Source organism: Zootoca vivipara, chromosome 4, assembly GCF_965207765.1.
Source record: "Zootoca vivipara chromosome 4, rZooViv2.hap1.1, whole genome shotgun sequence".
NCBI lineage: Eukaryota > Metazoa > Chordata > Lepidosauria > Squamata > Lacertidae > Zootoca > Zootoca vivipara.
The window spans coordinates 69,383,099-69,409,007 of NC_142587.1; the positions used below are offsets into that span (position 1 = coordinate 69,383,099).

At 40.3% G+C, this 25,909-nt stretch overlaps 1 long non-coding RNA gene across 1 annotated transcript in view; it reads right to left on the reverse strand.

Moving 5' to 3' along the window:
* Positions 1–2,672: 2,672 nt before the first annotated feature.
* The window catches only part of LOC148685994 (uncharacterized), a 115,489-nt gene continuing 92,252 nt past the window's right edge, over positions 2,673–25,909 (reverse strand). The window contains exons 2-3 of the long non-coding RNA XR_015949659.1: positions 5,453–5,610; positions 2,673–3,026 (exon numbers count right to left, since the gene is read on the reverse strand). This is a non-coding gene — a long non-coding RNA (uncharacterized LOC148685994). The remainder of the gene's footprint in view (positions 3,027–5,452; positions 5,611–25,909) is intronic.

Here is a 25,909-nt window from a genome sequence, read left to right on the forward strand (position 1 = left end):
ATGGAAGGAAATAAGCAGTGGAGACCCCCAAGGATCAATAGTGAGACTTGTGCTATTTATTTTAATGATCCTGAGTCAGAAGTAATAAGTGAGGTAGGCAACTTTGTGGGTGACACCAAACTATTCAGGACTGCAAAGAGCTCCAAGAGACCTTGGCCAACTGTATCAATTGGCAACAAAATAGCAGGTGAGATTTAATCTATGAGATTTAATGTGTGTAAAGTGATGCAGGCTGGGGAGCAAGAGATCCCAATTTCACAAATATACTACTGATTGGATCTAAACTGACAGTGGATGTCCAGGAAAGAGATCTTGTGGTGATTAAATGAATGAAAACATCCTGTGAGGGTGCAGAAGTAGTGAAAAAGACTAATTCTATATCAGGGTTTATTAGGAGAAAGGTCACAAATTATATAGCCATTGAAATTCTGCATATAAATTCACACTGCCTTTTTGGGGGCTTGGTTTTTAAGAACAATTTTGCCAAGTTTTCTACTCAGTGAATTCCACAGCTGGCCCAAGTCAGGAGTTTAAACGAGACTGTGTAGCTTTGTGTAGGTGTAATCTTCTGTGGAATAAGCAAGCGGCTAAGACTAATCTCACTTTAGACCAGAGGACCTCCAACTCTATTTGAGAGGTGATAGGCCAGTCCATTAGTCAATTGCACCATCCATGGGGTTAAGAGAGATAAATTATAGTCCATGACACGAGAGAGCACCAGCTGGATCAAGGACATTTCTGTCCATTTTGGCTCATTAGAGGTAGGACAACGAGGTCAGCTATATTAAATTTAATCACTATCTCCACAAGGCTTCCCGGAGGGTATGACAAATATGTTGGTGTGTTTTTCATACAATACTTTACAACCTGTAATTTAAAAAGTGCCCATTTGCATTTTATATGCAACCTTGCTCCTATTGCAGTTATTACATTCAAGAGAGACAGTGGTGTGTGAGGGGGGTTAGGCATAAAGCATATGATTGTATATGGATCACGGTGCTTTTCTTAAAATAATGGTTCAAATTCAAAGCTGTTTTCACCCACCTTTGGAAAGAATGAAAACACAAAAGCTGTGGTTCATTCAAAAGAGTATAGCATTCTAAAGGAAATATAAAATGGACAGGTGACAATCAGTAGTGCTTCTTTTCAAATCTGGGCATATAGAATCAGTAGATAATCCATTGTAATGCCATACCTTTTCTGGTATCAGTGTGTGGTATCAAGCTGACTGCTCAGTACTTACCTGGGTCTTTTCCCCTTTTGGAGACAAAATATGCCTACTTCAAATTTGCAGGGACCTTGCCTGTTCTCTAGCCCTGGACCCAATAATCCATCTCCTCTTCCTGCCGTATCCCCAATATTTTTGACATCCTTTAAGAGTGTACAGATTTATTGAGCTTCCAGAGAAAGTACTGTTTGAATAACTCCTCTCTGTTCAGTTTAGTAATGGGGATATATTTAGTATCAGGGGGAAATCGGGGGGGGGGGTAGCATTTTATTTTGTTTTAAAGACTTTTACTGTACACTTTCTCATAATGTTAGCTCCAAATCTCATCTGGTTTTTATTTTATTTTTTAATCTAAGCCCTGGACACCAATGTCAGCTGAAACTGAGCTAAGTAAATACCCCTAGGCAAATCTGCATTCCGAATGGGGTAATTATGCATTTCAGTGACAACACTAAAGAGAAGTCCAGCTGCCAAACACAAGTCTTTTATGGCTCAACTCCCAGAGCCACTATGCTAAGAGTGCAATGCTCAAGGTGAGATGCAGCTATGAGATATGCTGGGATTGTGTTGAGGCACGAAATATTGCTCTATCTTATTATTTGTGTAAGAGGCCAGGACGATACAGTTTGATGGACTGGTGCAGTTGTGCTACCATCTCACACTGTCAACTTTTTTTGGTGTGATACTGCTTCATACAACCATTGTATCACTGGACAATTGGTGGAAAGTAGAAACAGGACATACTGGGAGTGTGATGGGGAACATCTGTGGATAACTCAGCTTTATGAAAATTGGAGCAAAGCAAAGCTTTGTGCCAGTTCAGCTTTTTAAAAGGATGCTGCTGGGCTATATTGGCACAATCTAGCTGTGTGTTCTATCACATTTATATACACTAATTTGGAATATCTGTAGTGAACAAAAGTAGATGTGTTTTACAGTCTTATGAACTGAGATATTACAGTTAGCAAAACATGCATATCTGATCACACACAGTGGGAGATGAACCAGCACTGATTCAGTACAATGTAATTTATTTGCTGAACTTTTCACATTACCTTTCAACAACTCTCTGGGTTTTCAACAGATGTTTCCAATCAAAAATGACTTTGTAACTGCAAAGAACTTTGATATCTCTTAAAGCTGGAAAGGAAAGAAACACACTAAGCTGCATTCCTGAGCAGGATATGTTCATAAACTCCCCCTGTCCACAATTGGAAAAAGACAAAAGGAATGCATTTTCAGAGCAGTTGATGAATACCATCGTGCTTTCGTTTTTTGTTTTTTTTAATATTACCTTGGTGGTGTTGTATAGTTCAGTGCATTTTCTAATATTGGGCATAACTATTCTGCACAGCCTTTTTTGTGTGTATGTGTGTGTGTGGGGGATTCAGCAAGGTGATCCCTTTCAAGAGAGCACCACACTTTCTGATGGAGGTGTACTTACTTGTCAATGATGTGGCCAATGTTTTATTTTTAAAACAAGAATAAACAACAACAATAGATAAGTCTCTGCTCCAAGCATTGACTTGGATGCGCTCCACAGCCTGTCTGAGCTGCCATTCAAAAAGAAGGTCAGAATGCTTCTGGGAATGATGTGATGTCATTTATTTTATGACATTGATATCCCATCTTTCTTCTGCAATGGTATCCCAGGCATCATTCATGTGGTTCCCTGATGGTCATCCATCCAGGCACTGACCAGATCCAGACCTGCGGAATTTCAGCAAGGTGATGGCTTCCTGTGCCTTCGCAGTATTATCAACATCATTTATGGTCCAACCAGAGTTCTCCTGAGCAGCTCAAACAAGAAGGACAACATTTTAAAAGTCAATGACCATAAAACAATAAGTTTGATACAGCATAAAAATACAAGAGAGTAAAAACCACTTAAAGCCAAAACACACACACACACACACACACACACACACACACACACCATATATATATATACCATAACCACATAACCACAGCCTGCCAGTGACCCATCTAGTCCAGCATCCTGTTCTCATAGTGGCCAATGAGATACCTTTGGTATCTTCCAGCGACTGGAATCCAGAACCATTGCTGCCTCTCACTGTGGAGGCAGAGCATAGCCATCATGGCTAGTAGCCCTCAATAGTCCTCTCCTCCTTGAATTCGTCTAATCCTCTTCACTGGCACCAAAATGACAATGGAGTGGAGCTGGGCGAATCTCTCTGGGAAGGGCATTCTGTTCATCTAGCTCCTCAATCAAAAAGGCAGTCTCTCCCTAGCCACAAATTTCACCTCACTTGGCAAGCCCACCTGGAGAAGAAGCTTTAAAGAAGATCTCAGTCTCCTGGTAGGAAAGAAATAACATATACCTTCAGGTATATGCTAATGACTGAATTTGCCGTTCCCAGCCAGAGAGTATATGGGGAGAGGGGGCATAGCACTGGATTTGTAATGCAGTGCGTCATGAGCTGGACCATCTTCGTCTCCAGCAACAAACACTGCTCACTTTTTGCCTCTGGCCGCCCTCATGTTTTAAAGCTGGGTGCTTTTGTGTATTGCACACAAACCAATTACAACCATTAACACCATCATGGATTAACAGCACTGAGATTTTGATCTGAGAAAAGCTGAAGGATTCGATGGCTAAACTAATAAATAGTAGTTTGGGATTTTGAAGGTAAAATGAAAAGAAGGAAAGACAGGATTGGAGGTGGACTTACCCTGGTCCCATCCCTACAAATTGGCCAGACACCCATTATTCTTTCTGCTGTTTTCTTTGATTGCTTCATAGAACGTTGCAGGAAGGAAAGGACCTCATATGCCGGCCTGTTTCCTTCTCTGTGTGAGAACAGACTTGCCAGTAGGCCATGAGATTGGAGTGTGTTACTATAAGGGCCTCTGTGTTTAATTTTAAAACGCTGTGGGTGATTCTGAAGTAAAAGTTGGGGTTATTCCAAAAATTTCAAAAAAAAAGCATTCCATATATATCTACATTTCAGTAGCATGAACTCCTGTTTGCCTCACAGAAAAAACCTCACCACAACCTCGGTGTCATGGTCCATTCCCCATTGTGTTACACTTTGAGGCTGTTATAGCAGAATTCCACCTCCCTCCTTTTTTATAGGCTATTAGTTTTAGTTCAGTTTTTCTAAGGGTCTCACTGTGAGGTGCTTTGCTGTGTTGACATGCTTATAGAGGGATGCTTTGGTTTTCATTTAACATTCCAGCTGGGTTCTTAGGGCATCCTTTTAATCACAGTATCCCCTCAGGAACAGTGAATACATAACTTTCATATATATATTTTAGAATTCTCCTTTCCTTTCAACCAAGCTCACTTATTTATCAACTGCCAATGCCTTTCTCCATGAGTGACTTCTTTGCTCCTTTTTGATGTGAACACAGAAAGGACAAAAACAAAAAAAGAGCTAAAGATTTGGGGGAGAGATAAATATCCCAGTTGGACTGTTGTTTTTGCTAAAACCTAAGAACATTAGGCAGACCTCAGACTAAAATACAGAAACACAGCAAAGAAGGAGGGAAAAGATAGGAAAAAGCTGGTACATAAGGACAATGCTGGGGGAAACAATTTGACCACCACAACTTAGTAGGCACTATCATTGAGACTTGTGTAAGCCATACTAAAGACTAGTGCCTATACACATCTCTCTCCAGTTGAGGTTGGCCCACTAGTGCAAATGAGGCACTGCCCCACCAGCCTTAGTTTGCCCTTAGCCAGCAACTACCTGCTTGTCTTTTTATAAAACCAGTCAGTGGGTGGCTTTGCCTGTCATTGGCTCTGGCTCCACCTAGTTGGTCTCCTGGCCTTCTGACCTGCCATTTCCATTGGTCACCAGCCACCACTGCCTCTGTACTCCATCCAGAGAAGAAAGAGGCATTATCAGAGTTCAAGGTCACATTACAGACACTTTGGAGACAGTGAGAGGAGTGGCCTAGGGAGAATTCTTACAGCCAGATAGAAAAGGATGGGGCAGGGGGGCACATTTGGCACCAGACCTGAAGTTTCCCAACCCTGCATTAGATATGAATCCTTTTCAAAGAAGGGCTCTGGTGGATTGCAGCCTTTCCATCTTCACTGAAACGGTCTTGCTAAGTAGGCTTTTATAATTCTCATTGAATAGCCAGGAACCTGAGCCCTTGTTGAAATTATTTTCCTGGAGGCTGTAAGTGAATCTTTCAGCTAATAGGATTTGAAGAATCTACATGGATCAATTCCAAGTTCAGTGCTTATACCATAGTGACTTTGCAGAGTTGTAGCTTTGTCCCATTCACTTATCATTTGTTCATTTGACATTAAGAACATAAGAGGGGTCAGATCAAAGGCTTGTGATCTCCTGCTTGTGATCCCCAGTAGCTGGTATTCGGAGGCATACGTCTGATATTCTGATGACCTGCATTCAGAGGAACAATATTGTAGAGCCACAGATATATTTGATGAGCCAGTTTCAGGCAAAGTCAGCTGAGGCAAAGCCAAACTGAAGCTAGTTGCTGAGCGTTTTGTTGAATAATCAGTTTAAAGCATTGATTGTCTAAAAGAAACACGCATAATTTATTTCTTAGCATCAGCAGATTGTTTTAAAATGTACAATTATTTTAAAACAATTGCTTTAAAAAACTGCAGATTTCAGAAACCAACTTAAAAAGGCATGACCTTCGTGCATGAGATGGCACTTTCAGTTACATATGAATGAATGAATATATTAGTTAAAAACACAGAATGAATCAAATAGAATAAATTAGTCATGACTAACTCGAGTCCCATTGATTTCAAAGGAGGTTAGGTATTACCACCAAGGCCCATGAGTATTTTGCAGTCTTGTTCAATAGGTAAATCACTTGCAAGCCCTAAATTATTTTACTTTTAATTAGGGAGTGCTGAAATGGAACTCACAACAGTCAGTATAAAAGGTCATGAATAAAACGGTCTATTGCCAACTTTTAAAGCAATACACTGCTGCTGCTAAACTATGTAGTGCACTTTTTACTGCTAAATCTAAATACATGATGCAAAAAATAAAAGGAAAACATGTCACTATTGCTTTGATGGGATTGATGGAATGGCATTATATGGCTACTCTGAATCACTCTGACATATCTCTTAAGGAAATTGTTTTTTGTCAGCCCACTACACTTTGCTGAAAAGAACGGTGGCTTCTATATTTACAACATCATTCCCAAATCCAGGTCTGCCCATGCCTCTATTTAGAACATGGCTGGGGAGCCTTTTATTAGCCGGCGTGGCCAGAAACAAATGTGAGCGAAGCAACAGATGTGATTCTTGCCTTTCTGCATCAGGCTGCTTTCCGGCCATATGTATGGGAAGACCAATTGTATATTGAGGAGGTAGTGATTCTAACATGATTACCCTTCAAATGAAAAGTGAATGGGACAAAGCTGAGTGTTTATTAATCTTAAAACACTTGGTGACTTCAGATGTAAGATTAAGGGTTACACTTCCTGCCTCCCTGGCAGCTGTTAAGTTTTTGAAGGTGTGAGAACCTTCTCTGATGTCCTAATCAGTTGGGAGGAGGAGAAGCCCCCCCCCCTCAAGCTGCCTTAATCATTCTGGGAGGTTAGTGCTGGGATCCTTCTTTAGTGTTGGAAATTGTTGTTGGAGGGTGGGGCATTGAAAGGAGTTAGCTATCTATAAAATCAGATGGTTTAAGCAGAGTGATTTAGAAGCTCGTGCATGGACTGATTACCCGCATGGCTGTGCAAACGGAGGCTACCTGGGGGAATCGCTTTGCCGCTTCTTGAGGGCTCCCAAGTGGCAGATAGAAGCGCATGCCTGGTATTGCTTGCTGTTAAGGAATAAAATCTTCTTCTCACTCACTTGTGATTGTATTGCCTCTGAATCTTTCACAAGAACCACCTTGCATTTGGCAAGACGCCATATAAAAAAAAGGTGTGTCTACATACCCACACACTCCTCTCAATCCAGATAAGCAAGAGGCATAATCATATCTGATGACTTGTTTTAGCTAGGCAAAAGCACTCCAGGAGCGTGTGGAGCAGAGTCATTGAATGATGTGGTCTGGGAAGGACCATGTCCTAAGAAGAGTCATTCAGCTCCTGGTCGGAAGTTCCCACACACATGATATAGGACAATGACTTTTTCTGCCATTCTGTTCCTTCATGAATTCATATTTCTGTGAGGGAGAGTGGGAGCATGCCCTCCAGGACATCACCTTTATCAACAGAGGGAGGAGTGACGGAAGATCCAAAGGAGATTAAGAAAACCTTTCAAAAATTCTATAAGGATTTGTATTGCAAAAAGAAAGAAGATGAGAAGAAGATCAGTGAGTATCTAGGAAAATATGGCTTGAAACCAATTCCAGAAGAAAAGAGGAAGAAGCTAAATAACAGGATAACGACACAAGAATTACAACAAGCAATAGGGAGAATGAAACAAGGTAAAGCTCCAGGACCAGATGGTTTAACGGCGAAATATTATAAAGTACTGAATGAACTGTTGGTTCCAGTTTTAGAGGAAATGATGAATGATATTCTGTTGGGGGGAAAGATCCCAAATACATGGAAAGAGGCATATATAACATTGATCCCAAAGCCGGATACGGATGGCTTAGAAGTCAAAAATTATAGACCAATCTCATTATTGAATAATGATTATAAACTTTTCGCAGATATAATGTCCAAGAGATTGAAAGAAGTTTTAAATCAAATAATACATAAGGATCAGGCTGGTTTTCTTCCTGGTAGACAGTTAAAGGATAATGTAAGACACATAATAGACGTAATAGAATATCTGGAGACCAAGATAGATAAACCAGCTGTTTTGATGTTTGTAGATGCTGAGAAAGCTTTTGACAATATATCTTGGCAATTTATGAAGAGGAATTTGGAATCAATGGTTGGGAAGAATACATTCGTGAATGGGATCGAGGCGATTTATTCAGAGCAAAAGGCAAGATTGATAATTAATAACACCCTAACAGAATATTTTGAAATCACAAAAGGAACTAGACAGGGCTGCCCTTTATCACCGTTATTGTTCATCATGGTCCTGGAAATATTATTGATCAGATTAAGAGACCTATCTACAATTAGAGGTATTAAGGTAGGTGCAAAGCAATTTAAAGTGAAAGCCTTCGCAGACGATTTAGTTTTAACATTGGAAAATCCAAAGGAAAGTGTTGCAGAAGCTATAGAAGTAATGGAGAAATTTGGCCAATTGGCAGGATTCAAATTAAATAGACAAAAAACCAAGGTTATAGCAATGAATATGACGAAAGAAGAAAAACAGGAATTACAGTTAAAACATGGACTCGACGTGGCTAAAAAGGTAAAATATCTGGGAATATGGATGACAGCAAAGAATATTAATCTTTATAGTGATAATTACGAACAAGTATGGAAGAAAATAAAGAAAGACCTGGAAAGATGGACTAATATGAAAATGTCATTCTTAGGAAGAATCGCAACAATAAAGATGAATGTATTACCTAAGATGTTATTCCTATTTCAAACTATACCTGTGGTTAAAGGTACGAGGCAATTCCAAGAGTGGCAAAAGATTTTATCAAGATTTGTCTGGCAGGGGAAAAAACCTAGAATAAAACATAAAATTTTGGTAGATAAGAAAGAAAGAGGTGGATTCGCCCTGCCAGACTTGAGACTTTATTATGAAGCGTCTTGTATCTGTTGGATAAAAGAATGGATAACTCTAGAGAATACGGACTTGTTAGATTTAGAAGGTTTTAACAATAGATTTGGATGGCATGCATATTTATGTTATGACAAAAAGAAATCACATACCGGGTTTACGAATCATGTGATAAGAAGATCTCTGTACGAGGTGTGGGAAAGAAATAAAAGGCTGTTAGAGACTAAAACACCCTGGTGGGTCTCACCAGCAGAGGTATTAACAGTTAAGAAAGTAAATATGGAGAAGAGGCGGGCCACGTATGAGGAAATCTTGACGAAAACTGAAAAAGGATGGAGTTTAAAACCTTTTGAGGACATTAAAGGAGTGTTAACAGGATGGATAGAATACCATCAAATAAATGATGTGCTTAAAGAAGATAGAAAAATAGGTTTTGAGGATAAAAGATCCAAATTTCAAATAGAAGTGCTAGAAGGCAAAACAAAGCTTTTGGCAAAGATGTATGATTTGTTGTTGGAGTGGTATACAAAAGATGAGTTGACAAAAGAAGTGATGATTAAATGGGCAAAAGATTTGGGGCATAATATTGAATATGATGCGTGGTTGAAATTATGGAATCAAACCTTAAGATTTACAGCATGTACTGCCTTGAAAGAAAATGTATATAAGATGATGTACAGATGGTATTTAACTCCGGTTAAATTAGCTAAAATGTATAGAATGAGTGACAAAAGTTGCTGGAAATGTAAAGAGAAAGATGGTGAATTTTATCATATGTGGTGGACATGCGAAAAAGTTAAAAGATTTTGGGAAAGTTTATATAACGAATTGAAAAAGATGTTTAGATATACTTTTCCAAAAAAAACCAGAAGCATTTTTGTTAGGAATAATGGGAGGAGAGATTAGAAAAGAAGATCAAACACTGTTTATGTATGCAACAACCGCGGCTAGGACTTTGTTAGCCCAAAAATGGAAATTACAGGAATTACCTACAATTGTGGAGTGGCAGATAAAAATGATGGACTATGCTGAACTTGCTAGATTGACATGCAAGATTCGTGACCAGGGGGAGACAAGGTTTCAAAAGGACTGGAGTAAATATGTGGACTATATGGAGAAAAACTGTAGATCATTAAAAACTCTCGCAGGATTAAAATAAACCTTACGAATTGACCAATATGTCAAAAAAGGAACTGCAAAAAAGGGAATTAACAAGAAACCCACATGAAGGGAGGGGGGGAAGTCATAGCTCGGCGGAGCAAGGTAAAAGATGTGAATATAAGATTTTGTATAAAAGATTGGTTTTGTTAATTTGTTGAATTTGGAAAATTGGAATAAAATGTATTTTTTTTTTTAAAAAAAAGGACATCACCTTTATCAGGTTTATGGACCTCCATGAAATAGGGAGCCTGCTTCTCAGTTAGGGTGGAGAAAGACTCCTGCATGGAACCCTGGAGAGCTTCTGCCAGTCAGTGTAGACAATACAGAGCTAGATAGACGAGAGGTGTGATTCAATATAAAGCATCTTCCTGTGTCCTTAAGAGTAGGATGTATAATGACAATATAATAAATCTACACAAGATTTGCTTAATGCATTGATACGATGTTGGGAAGGAGGAGGAGCCATACATTTTTCCTGAATTAAATCAGAATGCATGACTATTTATTTAAAACATATATCTCCTTTTTGCTGTAGTTATCTTTTTCCACTATAACCCTGAAGTTTGTTTTCTCTCAATAAGCATTTCAGTACATACTCAAAACAGCAAAACTGCTGCATGGCTCCAGGGGGCAGAAATATTTCCCACCCCTTTCAGGAAGCTGGCAACAGTAGAGGTAACTCAGCAACTCAACTATACACTTGAAGAGATCTTGCGGCATCCTTAACCCTCCCTCTCAAATGCCACCTCCCAATGTTCAAGGTAAGAGTGGTAATTCTCATCCCCTATCATCACTGCAGTCACCACAGTTTCACCAAGTAAACTACCCTGCCAACTTCGGAACAAGTCAGGTGGAATTAGAGAATGAGTTACACAGAGAAGGCCCTGTCTTTAAGAGCCACTTACCTCACTTTGGGCACTGGACTTTGATGAGAGGTTGCACTTAAAGGTGCATCAACAGAAGTATAGTGTCCAGATCAAGGGAAGTAATAGTACCACTCTATTCTGCCTTAGTCAGACTACACTTGGAATACTGTGTCCAGTTCTGGGCACCACAATTTAACAAGGATGTTGACAAGCTGGAATGTGTGCAGAGGAGGGCAACCAAGATGATAAAGAGTCTGGAAAGTAAGCCGTATGAGGAGCGCTTGAAGGAGGTCGGTATGTTTAGCCTGGAAAAGAGGAGACTGAGAGGAGATATGATAGCCATCCTCAAATATTTTAAGAGCTGTCACATGGCGGAGGGAGCATGCTTGTTTTCTCCTGCTCTGGAAGGTAGGACTCGGGGCAATGGCTTCAAGTTGCAAGAAAGGAGATTCCAACTAAACATCTGGAAAAAAACTTTATGACAGTAAGAGCTGTTCAGCAGTGGAACAGACTCCCAAGAGAGGTGATGGACTCTCCTTCTTTGGTGGTTTCTAAACAGGCGTTTGATGGCCATCTGTCATGGATGCTTTAGCTGAGATTCCTGCATTGCAGGGGGTTGGACTAGATGACCCTTGGGGGTTCCTCCCAACTCTAAGATTCAATGATCAGTTTGTCAGGATCATGCACCAATCCTCATGTGTCCTTTCAATTGTTGAATTATTTGTTTGAAACCCTTAATCTTACATCTGAAGTCACCAAGTGTTTTAAGATTGATAAACACTCAGATACATCTATTCCCTCTGCATGAGTCACTGATCTGGACTTTCCTGACAACTGGAAGGAGGCCACCCAAGAGCAATGATCCATGCAGAGATAAGATTCCTGCTGAGGCAGGTAATTCTGCTGCATCTCTGCCTTTTGAGAGAATGAACGATCCCATCGCCTCGGCTGCAAGGCAATGCAGCAACATAATCTGCCTTCTGAGATGCTTAATTGACCCAAGGCAAGAAGAGTGAATTATGCAGGAGTGAGAAATAGTAACATAGGAAACTGCTTTATACTGAATCAGACCATTAATCCATCTAGCTCAGTATTATTTCACTTACTGGCAGTAGGTCACTAGGGTTTTAGACAGGGTTTTATTCAGAGACCTACTAATAACTGCTATGCGGGTCTTTTTGCATAAAAATATGCATCCTTCCTCTGAGTCATTCTTCTTAGAGCAAAATTTCCTTTGTGGTACTTTGAGCTCCCATAAGCCTCTGTATTGTTTTTGGGGTTGTTCTTTTTTAAATAACTTTATTGATAATAGTACACTTCACAACACAAAAGTTTGGGAATTATTTGTGAAGATTGTAAACTCTCTGGGCAGCTGCTTCTTTGTTCTGCCTACCACTATTGGTATGAATAAAAATATAGTCAAAATTGTTATGTGACCTTTGATGTACCCCCCTATAGGGATAAAGGTGAGTTGCCTGAGTATATCCTGGAAGACATTCTACCATGTAGTGTTCAGATTTCGATCTCCTGGGACTCACATTTGGCTTGAACTTGGGTCAAAACATTTGAGGAACTATGTCAAGCGTTTCTTTTTTTTTAAAAAAAAAGACTTTTGTAGATTTTGTGGATCTTTGTCTTGTCTCTATATCCATTACACAATCTCACTATCAATTGAAATATCTCTAGTATGACAGATAAACAAACTTTTCCACTGCCGCAAATTTTCCTACCAAAAAAGGGAAACATGGAGGACATTATCCATAGTTTTGCTGATTCCACTGTCCATATGCATTCATATTCCTTATGTGCAGCTATACTATGCATATATCTTTTGCTTTTGATCATGTTTACCTTGCATGCCATTTAAAGAAATACTTTCGCTAGCATTTCACTCTCTTCAGTTCCTTTCTTTAAATCGCCACAATCAACCCTGTCAACTTGATCACTTTCTTGCTCAACAAAATCGTTGAGGACTGTTGTTTTGATTTGACCTGATGTACAGAAGCACCCAATTACAAATAGCATGAATTCCAGTGACAGAACAGTGGCTCTGAATATTCTTAAAGGAAGATCAATAGAAATTATAAGCAACATTTCAGAAATCATTCCCTTTCCCTTCCTCCCCTCCCCTCTGCCACCCCACCGCACCCTGAGATGCCAGGGAAAGCTTGGGTGTGCAGCTTTCTTGACTTCTTTTTTTAAAAAAGTTTGTGTACTCAGACTTTTTCCAGTGTTTAATATTGGGAGGTCAATCAATAGTGCCTTTTGAGTTACCAGCTGCATTTCCCCCTAGATATTATGATTATTGTCTGCATTGTTTTACTGTTTTAACATATTTGCTATTCATCTGCTGCATCCTTGAGATGGATTCTAATTGGAGTATGTAAATATTTCTGTAAACAGATAAAATAATGAGAGTACAACCTTCAGTCAGGGAGTAGTCAGATTTGGAAAGAAGATGAGTGACAGTGGCCCTACATGTCCATACCCTGCAAATGTTCTGGAAAAAAATTGGGGCAGCCCATTTTCCCCTGTGAGAGCATGGCAGGCATTTGGGTCGCTGTGATTTAGCATGATTTCATGCTGAGATATCTCTCTCTCTCAAAAAAAAGCCCTTTTTGAGTGTCATGAGAGCACAACCCCACCCAACCATGTCTTTTGGCTCCATGATCTCCCAGAGCACTGTGTGTGGGAGCACAGGCGGGAAGACATATATCTCGGTTTGGGGACTCAGCATGTGGGAGGGTATGCACATCTTCCATGTTAAGGAGGAGATGGGAATGCTGACAGGAATGAAACAAGCAAAAATGGAAGAGAGAAGAAACAGGAGGCCTAATGAAGGCATCCAAGACAGAGCAGCAGAGCACCTGAAATGTACATTGCAATGATTTAAATTGTAAGCTACTTCTTTCTCTCTGTGAGTGGTTCTTTCCGGAACCAAAAACATTTTCTTGGAATGGGATAACAAAGAAAAGAAACTGTCACAGGCGTTGGTGGCGACTACTCTAGAGTAACGACTCTCCAGACCTTTGCCTTTTCATGCTTTTATTGAATGCAGGCTATTTACAGTGCTAGAGCTATACAGGATACATCCGCTCAGTCTGACCCAGAACCTTGGAATGGCGCGCTCCGCATCTTCTTCCAACATAAGAGTCTGGGCACCCCAAATCTCCTCCCGCGTTTCCTCCTGCGTAATTCCGGAACCGGAGGGAAAAAGGGTCTCCTTTCCATGTTTTCCTTCTCCCCCTCTTCCCCCTCTCTCTCTTCCTCTCCCATGTGCAGCAGGGGCTCTCCTATGCTGCCAGAGCCCCATCCCCACCTTCCTCCTTCCTCACTGGACTCTTTCCCCTCCCCGCTGGCGCCGCTGCTGGTGGAGGAGCTGCTCCTCAGGATGGGGGGGGGCTCTCTGTACTCTTTCCCCCTCACAGAAACGTTTATGGTTGGATCCCAAAGGCCATAAAAGGCTTTTGACCCGAGTGGGGGAAAGCTGGTGGTGGGGAGGCAACTTTTGGTTGTTTCCCTTCCTCCTGCAACCCTCAGTAACACTCTGACACTGTTCCAGAGTTCTGATACAAGCATTGAACTCATGCAAGGCAGGTTTTGTGCAGGGCCCAAAGAGTTTTGATGTTGCTTCAGCAAGAACCAGACTGCAACTGAGTCTTAAACAAGAGCATCCACTTTCTCTGCATTGTCATCTCTGCCTTTACTGAGAGGTGTCTCTTTAATTAAAGAGATGTGCGCTACTCTAGCAGTGGGAAAGGCTCTGGTTTAATTAGGACAGATGCCCCCCCCCCCCCGCTGTGCCAAAGGACTACATTGCACCATCCTTGAGCCAGAGAGCCACTGCCCCATGGCCTCATCTTACAGATGCTTTTCTGGGACTAGCCCCACATGCAATTCCTGTTCTGACTCTTCAATCTCATATCCCGATGAAAGGGGATTCAAATCAGGGTCATGACATGCAGTTTTGAAAGTGCTGCTGGGGGGGGGGAGTGGAAAAAGTCCTCTTTCTCCTCCACCAGAAGGCATGTCCCCTGAGCAGAATTTGGCTGGGGGGCATGCACCTGCAGGCAGGACTGGAGTCTGGCTCCAACCCCCATAATCGTGAAAACCCACAGAGAAGAAACAACAGAAAAGGAAGTCATCATTGAAAGAACATCTGCAAGCAGAGAAAATCAAGACTCAAAAGGCCTTACAGCATTCTCATATAAGAGGGGCCACTCAAGATTTTAGCTCTGATATTTTGGGGACCCAACGCGGCAGGCAAGTAGCCTGATAGATGCTGAAACTAGAACAGATGTTTTACGTTATAACAACTATTGAGAACATGCCACTCTCCTTCCCATGATGTGGTAAACTCTAAGCTGTAATCAGGTGCCGCTTCATCCTATCCTTTAACTGAATTTCTCCTCCCTGACACATCTGGCATCTGATACTTGAATGATTTTATTCTCTCTCCTTTTAATTTTTTTAAATGTGAAATTAAGATACTGCTGATCTCAACAATGTGACGAAAATAGGTTCCTCTTTCTCAGAAGGCAATCAGTGTTTCGAACTCTCCCAAGAGGCACAGAAATAACCAAGGCTGAACATTTCAGGTCTATGCAAATAAGGAAGGGCAGGCAGAGATCATGGAGAGAGCCCCCCTGGGCTTGAGCTATAATGTCCTAATCAGAGGAAATATCATGGGCAATTTGGAATAGTCTCCTTATAGCAGAAGAATGAAGCATACTAAATGGAACTAAATCTCAGAAAGGAGATCAGGTGTCTCTGTGTGACTCTGAACTTTCCAAAGCAGGAAACTTTTGGGTGTTCCCCCCCCCTTAATGAGACAAGCATGGGAAAAAAAATAAAGGACAAAAATGGTGTTTGGTTATAGACCAATGACACAGATAGAATATTGGAACTTTACCAGATCTCAAAATTGCCTTAGCATGATGGGGTGAGAATTATGGGGCCTCCTGCTGCTGCCACCATGTGATTTCTGTTCTCATCCTGAAGCAAAGTTCTTAACCTGAGGTACTATTTCTGGGTTAGCGGAGTCTGTAATCTGAAGCGTTTGTAACCTGAGGTGCCACTGTATTGTAAATATCTTTGAACATGCAAGTTGAAAAGGAAAAAGATAGAAAGCTGGTTTATACCAAGTCAGATCATTCATGTGTCTAGTTCAGTGCTGCCTACATGGCGGCAGATTTAAGAGGTCTCTCCCTACCTGGAAATGTCTCCAGGAATTGAATCTGGGACCTTTTGCATGTGAAATGTGCATGTTATCACTTAAGGTAAAGGTAAAGGGGACCCCTGACCATTAGGTCCAGTTGTCACCGACTCTGGGGTTGCGGCGCTCATCTCGCGTTATTGGCCGAGGGAGCCGGCGTACAGCTTCCAGGTCATGTGGCCAGCGTGAGAAAGCCGCTTCTGGCGAACCAGAGCAGCACACAGAAACGCCGTTTACCTTACCTATTTATCTACTTGCACTTTGACGTGCTTTCGAACTGCTAGGTTGGCAGGAGCTGGGACTGAGCAGCGGGAGCTCACCCCATCGCGGGGATTCGAACCACCAACCTTCTGATTGGCAAGCCCTAGCCTCTGTGGTTTAACCCACAGCGCCACCCGCATCCCAACATGTTATCACTTAGCTATGGCCCATTTCTCCTCTTTTCATTGCTCATACTGTGTAGCTACACTGAGTCCAAAATGGATAACAAAGAGTTAATTTTACAACTGCCACAAACAAAACCAGGGATTATTTTGAGTGCTTACTTCTAATGTAATGTACAAAGTGGAAAGTTCCACAGCTCATGATGAGTTCTGGAAGATGCATCTCACTAGTGTGATATTCCAGTGAGATTAGATGTTGTGTGAAAAACAGGAATTCAGAAGCATGAGTCATCTATGCTTCTTCTATAGTGCCAAGGCTTCAGATATATCACTATTTAGATATTAAGACCATGAAGATAAATGAGGTGGACTTAAAGTAATTCAGTTCATGGCTCCGATATTCAGAGATTATTTAGATTTTATGTATCTCCAAAGCCCGTTATTTAGGATGTTTAAGGCATAATGATTACTTTCTTTAAGCTAACTGTAGAACATGGGTGCATCAGCTCAATTATTCTTTAGTTTTGCAGTTATTGGATACTAGTGGTATGTGACATAGTCTTTCTGTTCTTCTATTTAGGGTTGAAGGAAGAATAAATTTAAATGGATTTATTCATGCAATTTGAGGGTTCAACTTCTGACTCAATTGAACTTTGTCCCTATCAAAGGACAAACTTAGCTCCCACTTATGTTTTAGCTGCTTGTGCATTTCCCCCCTTTAAAATACTAATTACATGGAAAAATGATACCCAAAAATACATACATTATGTACTTAGTCATAGTGAATTTTAAGTGTATCAGACTAGGACCTGGGAGACCAGGATTCAGAACCCCACCCAGCCATAAAACTCACTGGATGGCCTTAGGACAGTCATTCTCTCATCCTAACCTACCCCTCAAGTTTGTGGTGAGGATAAAGGGTTACGATGGAGGGGAGATAGAGATCATGTACACCACAAATTCGTTACAATATTGCCTATTTCATAGGCATAAAGTAATTGGGTTCTCAGAAAAGAAATCTAAATTACAAGGAATGTTGATAGAAAACTTGAATAAACCATTAGCAAAATTATATAAATATATCTTAGAATGGGAACTCAAAGATGAAGTAGCAAAGACTACGATGATAAAATGGGCACAGGATATAGGGAGGCCCTTATACAGCAACCAGTGGGATAAATTGTGGAGGGAGGGGATGAGATTCACAGCATGCGCAGGAATAAAAGAGAATGCTTAAATTAGTTTATAGGTGGCACCTGACTCCAGAAAAAAATGCCAAAATATATAAGAGTAATTAGAACAAGTGCTAGAAGTGTCAAGAAAAAATTGGGAGTTATTATCATTGCTGGTGGCAATGCATCAAAATTTATGAATTCTGGAATAAAATATATGAAAAATTAAAGAAGATGCTAAAAATAACATTTATAAAGAAACCAGAAATATTTTTATTGAGCATGGTACCAGATGATTTCCCAGAAGACAGGAAAAATATACTCTTGTACGCCTGCGCAGCAGCTAGGCTTCTCATTGCCCAGAACTGGAAGGGTGAAAAAATTCCAACAATCCTCGAATGGCAAGAAAAACTAGTAGAGTTTATGAACCTCGCCAAAATGACTGCTGCAATTAGGAATACCCCCAAACAGAAGTGTAAAGCAGAATGGAAGTATGTTGAGGACTATTTGATTAAAGAGGATATAAATATTGAATTGGTGATTTGCTTGAATTGAAAGAGAAGTAGGGAAATATAGAGAATCTATGTAAATAATAACTTAGATAAAGCAAGATAAAGGAAGCTAAACAAAGAGAAGCGGTGTACAAACTTTAGGGAGTCAAGTTTAATTCTTGTTTGTATTATGTTTTGTCTTATATGTTTGGTTTTTTTCTTTCTTTCTTGGCTCCTATGTATTATTTGTTAAGGGTATTGGATTGGAATTTAATGTTCTATATGTTTATGTTTTCGTTATTATTCTTTACTTTTTTGTATGTCTTCTTTCGATTATTGATTGTATTTTGTTTTATTTTAAAAAACATATAAAGAGTTTTAATTAAAAGAGAGAGAGAGATCATGTACACCACAACTTGAGCATCTTCGAATACAGGTGAGATATAAATGTAATAATAAATAAGTAAAGAGGGAGAATTTATATTCTTTTCTTCTTTTGGTGATGTGGGAAAAATTCCAGTTTTGGTTCTAAGCCCGTAACAACAGATTTCCAATGAAAATCTCCCTGCTGTCTCCTATTTTAGGCCATTCTTTCTACCTATTTGCTGAAGACTTGAAAGCCCTGCATCATTCCTGTGTACTCATTGTGTGTGCAATGGAGTTCAAGTTTAAGGGGTCTGTCAACACCTCCCCACCCTTTTTTTAAAAAAGGGTATCAGAAATCTGTTGAGAGTGAAATTTCTCTCTTAAGGAATTCCAAAGCAAAACTAAATTACAAGTTCTAGTTACACTGGGCACAGGCGTATGAAAGTCCCTTGTAGAGTCTATCCATTTCTCCTTGACGTTTGAAGTCCATAGAATGATGTGCTAATGAAGACCTCATGGCTTAGGGATATAATGCTTCTCTATTATGGACATGCACACTCTGGTATCAGGGGGAAGGGAAGTTCTTGTTATCAAAATGCACAGACCTAATTCAATTTTCTACAAAGCAATGCTCTCAGGAGTGAGCAAATACTGTTCTGCTTTCTGCAGTGTGTAATTATCAGGCAACGGGAGTGAGAACATGATGGGAGATGTTTTTTAAAGAACCTCACTATAAATTACGCTATAGGGAATGTGTGCCCTGACCCTCCACCAGAAAATATGGAGAATAGGGAAACTAGCAGAGAATTACACGCATCAGGATTAAACAATTAATTTGCAGTGAAACAAACGCCTCTGTGAGCAGTTCCTTCACCAGAAGGCATCAATGTACAGTGAGAGACCACAAAAATAATAAAAAAATAAGGAGCTGGGGGCAGAATTACATCCATTCACGTTGTGCTAGCCTTTCGTTGTTATGTACACACATTCAAAAGAAAATGTTTCTTCCCCCAGTGGAAGTATTTACTATGATAAGAGACCACAGTCATTGGTAGTAAACGATGCACACTTTTTTCCTGATTGGTGCTGGCTGCTAATATCTCAAGTCCATACCTTTTCTTCATTGGATTGGGAGTAAAACTTGATTGTGAAAAAATAAATACATATTTCATTCTCTTAGCTATTATCACACATTGCATGGTCTAACCATTATGAATACTTACCAGACCATCATTAAGGCTATTGCTTCCTTGTTTGCCTATAGAAACAATGGCAAAATATTTATTCTCCCCACGCTTAAGAGAAGCACTCACTCACAAACAGGGAACAAGAAAAGCAATCACTAATGCCTTGTTTCCCTCCCACCCAGAACTATATAGGCCTTCCCACTGTTGACATACTTACTTCCTTTCTGATCACAGAGCCAAGGCCTTGGAAGTATTGAAAGAGAGGCTTTCTCTACTAAGGTGACGATATTGATCCAGATGAATTGTTTAGAACAAGGTAGCAGAGGTGCAATTCACCGGCTTAGACATTTTTGTCTTTATGCAAATATCCTTTCACCTTAAAAAGTCTTTAAATCTACTACTAATTTTCAGACTAGAATGAATATCCTTTGTTTCCCCCCCCCTTGACCCTTCACTCCTGCTCCCCAAAACCAAAAACTTTCCATTTACTTTGAAATTTCTCCTGTGTTTATAGGTAACAATCCAGCACAGGAAGGTATATGTAAACCCATTTGATGCCTCATTCTGTAGTGAATTGTTTCTAATATCTATGTTTGATTACAATCCTATCAGCAGAAAGCTTACCAAATGCACTTTGTCATAAAGTACCTCATTCTCCTTTCAGGAAACAATGTAGTTTTAAAAAATGAATACTAAAAAGAACTGAAATTATATCCCCCTTGATGACTATGTATCTTTAATCTCACTCTTCCCCACATAAATCATACAGATTTCTGGATATCTCCTCTTATATGGCAGCTGCTACAAAGTTCTTGAGGACGGTTTGGAAACGGCAGCTAGGGCAGAATGCTAGAGTGTTAAACCACCTATATGCATGAGATCACATAACATAAATTATCAAAGGTTCACACTGGCTGGCTGTTTGGCACGAGACCCCAATTAAATATGTTAGGATTTATTTACAAAGAAGTTTAGGGGTGGCCCATAATGGGCCTGACGGGAGGAATGTCCACGGCACCCCCAAGCTTGAGATATTTCCCTGGTAGGAATCTGCATACCCTAATGCAAAGCCTTTTAACACTATTTTTTTTTACTGATATATGCATTTCTGTAATATTAATTGGCTGGAAAACTGAACCGCAAAATTCAGGGAAATGTGAATGTTGAAGAATGGCTGTATTTCAGTCTGTGAATTGTTTTGAAAAGTGTGAGCTAGCTAGGTTTGCTTTTAAATGGAGACTGAATCTAATATCTTTCCCATCCTTGCTGGTATTAATATACCAGGATGGCTTTCTCCTATTTGTGAGCTTCCCAGGATATAGCTGGCTGGTTGAGACAGATTGCTAGACTAGTGCAACCTTTTGCCTGATCTAGCAAGGCAGTTCTTAATTGTTGCACAGGAAAACGTATAGACAAAATCCCATACATGTCTACAGATGCTAAGAAATATTGAGTGACTCAACACTACAAGTCTCAACCCTGCACTTCTCTTTCAGATAAAACTCCAACTGAATGCCCATCTTTTTCTGCCCCTCTCTATTGAGTGATATATCTTTGTGTTTATGCTGCTATAAAAGCCTCACCATTTTTGGAACTCAATCAAGTCTTGGCTCATGGGCATAATCCATTTTTGCAATGATCAATCACACTTTAAGGAACCAAAAGATGCAACTTTGTACATAAAGGAAAAACAAAGGGAAATAACCTAGAGAAAACTGCAGTTGTGGGCACAAGGTGGGACTATGTCTTAACGATGGGAGAAAAAGCCAGAATGCAATGATGTCTTGTTTGCCACAGAGCTCGATATTGGTGGACAGTATATATTAACAGGAAAGTTGCATTTTTTTAAAATAGAAAAGATACATTGTGTGTGTGACACACACAGAGAGAGAACCACAGAGCCAGTCTCTTAAGTGGTGAATGACAATTAGCTATGCATTTCCTGATTCAGGATATTCTTAGAAGTTTTAATTTGCTCCACACCAACCCATTATTTTGAAGATATGTTAGTAAATGGAGGAGGATGCTTCAAGCTGAATAGTTTTGCCTGTGGCAAATGAAAGCAGCTCTTCATGGAGGAAAGAGAGTTTTCCTTTATCTCTTGAATTAATCATTGAGACTTGATGTAATGAAGAGCAGCTGAAAAGCTGTAGCACCAAAATCCCTTCCCATTTTTTGTTGTTCTCTTTTCAATTAATTATCTTGCAACACAATCAACTTAGCAGCTTGCCTTTAGAAATCCCTTCACCGTAGCGCTTTACTGCAAAGGAGACAGTTTAACTAGATGATTTTATTAAGAATGCAATTAACAGATCCCAAAAAGCAGCTAATCCATCTTCTTGTTTAACCCAAATGAGCATACTCTGCAACAGGTTTCTGTGATAAAGTCAGTCTTCCCCCTTTAAGTGTTTCTGACAAGAGTAGGCAACTGAAGTCAGTTGTGGTTTCTGAGCAGAACGTTATCAACCTATTTAGTAACTAGAGGAAAGAAGAGGCGCCCATAATTTAACTTCTGCTAACATGGAACTGGTAAACTGTGAATTATATAGATTCTGGGATCATTGGTTATGAATTTCAGTTGTACATAACATGCAGAATGGATTCATTCAGAAGAGGCTGTGTGAGATTTAGCTGGACCAATATCATCTAGAATATTAACTTAGAACCAATAATGAAAAGTAACCATGATAGGAATTTTTTTTCAGCGTTAACATGCTTAGAATAGTGTTAGGAAATTATCCATGGGTGGTAAAATGTCATACTTAACATCATCTTTAAAATGGTACAGTTGTTCTGGCCACAATAAATAGCAATTGTAAGACACAGGATCACTTCTCGTTTTGTTTTTATTTTATTTTTTGACAGAACTCATGTTTCTATTGATTTGGTTGTCTTTGAAGACAACCAAGGCAGTTTCAGTGCTAAGAAATTAGCATGAAATGTCTGATCAGAATGGATCTATTTTTTAACATGGTTTCATTCATGGTAGTTTGACATTTCATCTAATTTTTTGACCAAAATTAATTAAAGCTTCCTGGTAGTTGCATCCCTTCCAACGATCTATGTAAGTCCTAATTACATGCTTGATGATGTTTAACCATTGGCTGAGGTTGACAAATTGCATCACTTCTATCAAATATCTAACCCTTTAGAACAATGCCATTCCTCTAGCACTGTGGTCGTTCTACCTCAATAACAAGCAACATTAAAGAATCTGTTTTACTGACAGTTTCAGGGTAGTAAATTAGAACAAATTGTAAAACAAGAAGCAAAGCTTTCCCTTCATAAGAGCAGGCTCCTGCTCTAATTATATGGTCCTCATCAGATGCTTGGATGTAAGGTCACATTCACACCATACATTTACAGCACTGTTGCAACAATCTTGGCTTCCCTCAAAGAATCCTGAGACCTGTAGCTTGTTAAGGGTGCTGATCACACAGAGCTACAATTCCCAGGATCCTTAAGAAACTGCAGTTCCCAGGATTCTCCACAGGATTCTCCATTTTCTTAGAGTTTAGAGATCTCCAGGAGTTTGAGGACAAATGTCTGAAACTGAGAGAGGCTCCCCACATGATCTACGACTGATTATGCAGGGTTCTAAGTCAGGCTTCCTCAACCTCGGCCCTCCAGATGTTTTGAGACTACAATTCCCATCATTCCTGACCACTAGCTAGGGATCATGGGAGTTGTAGGCCAAAAACATCTGGAGGGCCAAGGTTGAGGAAACCTGCTCTAAGTCAAGTAGATAGCCATAAGGAGAAACCTTTGTCCTCAAACTCCTATACAGCTGTAAACCTGGCCAAGCTGACATGCTGAAGACGAGAGGGCTTGGTAAAACACAATCACTTGCCTTCATCTGCTTTCTTACCTTCAAGCAAAAATAATGCTTGAGTAGGATTGGGTAAATGAATATTTCTGGCAAGGCATACTTTGAGCGTCATGAATCTTATCAGCAGACAGCCATGGTTCTAACAGGATACAGTGTGCTGTGTGTTCCTTCCAAGAACACAAGCAGAAAAGTTGTTTGTTCTTCCTCCCTAGCTCAGTAGAGAGTGTCCCCAGCTGCTCCTGTGGTTTCCCTTTATGACATTGTCGCCACTGAAGTCACCCTTGCAGGATCCTAACTCTCTTCCTGACCTCCCCTCTGCAAACTTCCATCAGGCTGGGCCATTTTAAAACTACCCACATGAGACTTTGTTAAAACCGCTACATTGATTTGACTGAGTACTTCAGGTCAGACTTCAAACTGTTCTTTAATTCAGGCAACCATGATTTATAAGGCCTGCCACCCCTCCTCCTTCTCTACACAAGGCTTGGCCTCAGAAGCCAGATACTTAATGCTCGGTAAATGATGTATGTCCATTTGGTCCCTTCACATTATCAGAGGCCAATTGATTCAATTACATTATAGCCACTGGAAACAAAGCAGCCATATGGTGAGCAATGCACCTTGAAATAAATGGCTCCCTACAACCCCTGAACTCAGATTTCACAGCATCTTCCCTGCCCTTAGATCATGTGCCTTGGATAAACAACTTTTTTCCCCATGACAGGGGGAACCTCAGAGTTCAAGGTAGGTTCAGAGAAGCATCTAAAGTTAAGATGCTCATCGCAAGCTTTGCCAAGCCACCAGGAGCTTTCTAATCTGCAGATAAATGTCATCACATTTTCATGACAAAAATATGATGGAGGCCGAGGGACCTTTTATCTTGCTACCCCCACTATTCTTATTTTTTTTTAATTTTAAACCCATAAAACAACAACAATAACAAATAATAATAATTTATTATTTATACCCCACTCATCTGGCTGGGCTTCCCCAGTCACTCTGGGCAGCTTCCAACATAACATTAAAATACAGTAATCCATCAAACATTAAAAGCTTCCCTAAACAGGGCTGCCTTCAGATGTCTTCTAAAAGTCTGGTGGTAGTTGTTCTCTTTGACATCTGGTGGAAGGGTGTTCCACAGGGTGGGTGCCACTACCGAGAAGGCCCTCTGCCTGGTTCCCTGTAACTTGGCTTCTCACAGTGAGGGAACTGCCAGAAGGCCCTCAGAGCTGGACCTCAGTGTCTGGGCTGGATGATGGGGGTGGAGACGCTCCTTCAGGTATACTGGACTGAGGCTGTTTAGGGCTTTAAAGGTCACACAGAATGATGTGCTCTATATGCTAGTCTGTGGCATGGACGAATAAATAAATAACCAAGCATATACACATTTGATAATTTAAAGAAAGATCACAGAAAACCAACTGAGGCATTCGTTAGTTGAAGAGATTTCAAACTGATGAATTAACTCAGTTTATTTGTTGCTTCTGTGATACCAGGGGTTCATATGAAATGCGCTTATTCTGAGCCAGACCAGTGGTTTATCTAGTCCAGGAATGCCTAATCTCATTGGCTGTAGCCCCTTGATGCCTTAGGAGAAGGTTTTTCCCTCCATCCTTACAACCTGAGCACCATTTCCATCCTTGCAACTGGCCTCCACTGCTAGAGAGAGTATGCTCCGAATGCCAGTTGCTGGGGAACATGACTGGGTAGAGTGCTCTAGTCCCCGTGGCCTGCTTTTGGGTTTCTCACAGACATCTGGTTGACCACTGTGAGAACAGGATGCTGGATTATATGGGCCATTGGCCTGATCCAAACAGCTCTTCTTATGTTCTTTATTGCCAGATGGAATCTGGGACCTTCTGTGCAGAAGGTGGTGGCAGCTTTCCCCTGTGAAGAACACTGTTCTGGTATGCAGTACCAGCACCTTCCCCCCCACCCCACCCCACCCATGTTAAAAGTGTGGTACTTTCTGTAACAACTTCATGGTGACTACCGGCACCTTTTTTCTAAAAATAAAAAGGACTGGTTATGTCTAATTTCACCTTATGAAATATAATCACACCCTTGTGGTTGGGCACAGAACATTGTGCACTAGCAAAGAACACATCCATTAATCTGCTGGGGATTAGCTGTTGTGAAGGAGATACACAGTTACAACTCCATTAAAAATGGTGGTTTATCTGCTTTGATTACAGAACTGTTCAAGCTTGTCAGTTTTGCCTCCACTGAATAGATTTGTTTCAACAAAGCCCACATGATACAAGTGTACTTCCTTATACCATACTTATATTTACTTAATACAGGAAATGCCTTGAATGCTACTAATGCTGAGTTGAAAGTTCCAAGAGTTGACATGTGGGTCTCAGAGAATGGTGAGAAAACAGCAATCACTTTTA